We start from the raw sequence: 637 nt of genomic DNA on the forward strand, positions 1-637 counted from the left end.
TGATCGATATCTCATAGCTAGCTGCAAATTGCAACTTTAGAAACCTGAAACTAGTTTCTGCACCTCCATACATAACTTCTGGCCTCCCTAGATTCCTTGAATTGCAAAGAAGATCGTGGTTAAAAACCATGTTTGCTTGTTTCTGGGTTTTCTACTCAGGTGTGTTCTGTGTTTATTGGTAGTTTTAGATGTTAGAATCTCATGTGATTGCAATCTCTTGACTCTGCTTTTTGAATGTTTTCTAAGGTAGCAGCATGATCCAAAAACCACAACGTTTATGCCTTATCTCAATCACAAGTTATAGGAAATGCATCCTTTCCTAGATAAGTTACTCTTTATAATTGTTGAATCCCTTGATTGGCTGCATTGCTGTCTGAGTAGTATATGATGGCCGAGGATAGATTTGGAAATCCCTGCTGGAAGGACATCTTTATTGTAATTTCTGCTCTCCCTGTCACTGGAACTAGCTAGGGTTCCCTCTTTGCCTTAATGCTTTAGAGAAGTAAAGCTAGAAAAGCATGCTATTCGATTAGTTGACTTCTGTGTTTTCAATGATGATAAATAAATTAACAGAGGCGATTGTATGCGATAACCTTGAGCGGCAAAAAAAAAAAAAAAAAAAAAAAAACCCCCAAAA

Source organism: Populus euphratica, unplaced genomic scaffold (genome assembly GCF_000495115.2).
Source record: "Populus euphratica unplaced genomic scaffold, PopEup_1.0 scaffold25.1, whole genome shotgun sequence".
NCBI classification, from domain to species: domain Eukaryota; kingdom Viridiplantae; phylum Streptophyta; class Magnoliopsida; order Malpighiales; family Salicaceae; genus Populus; species Populus euphratica.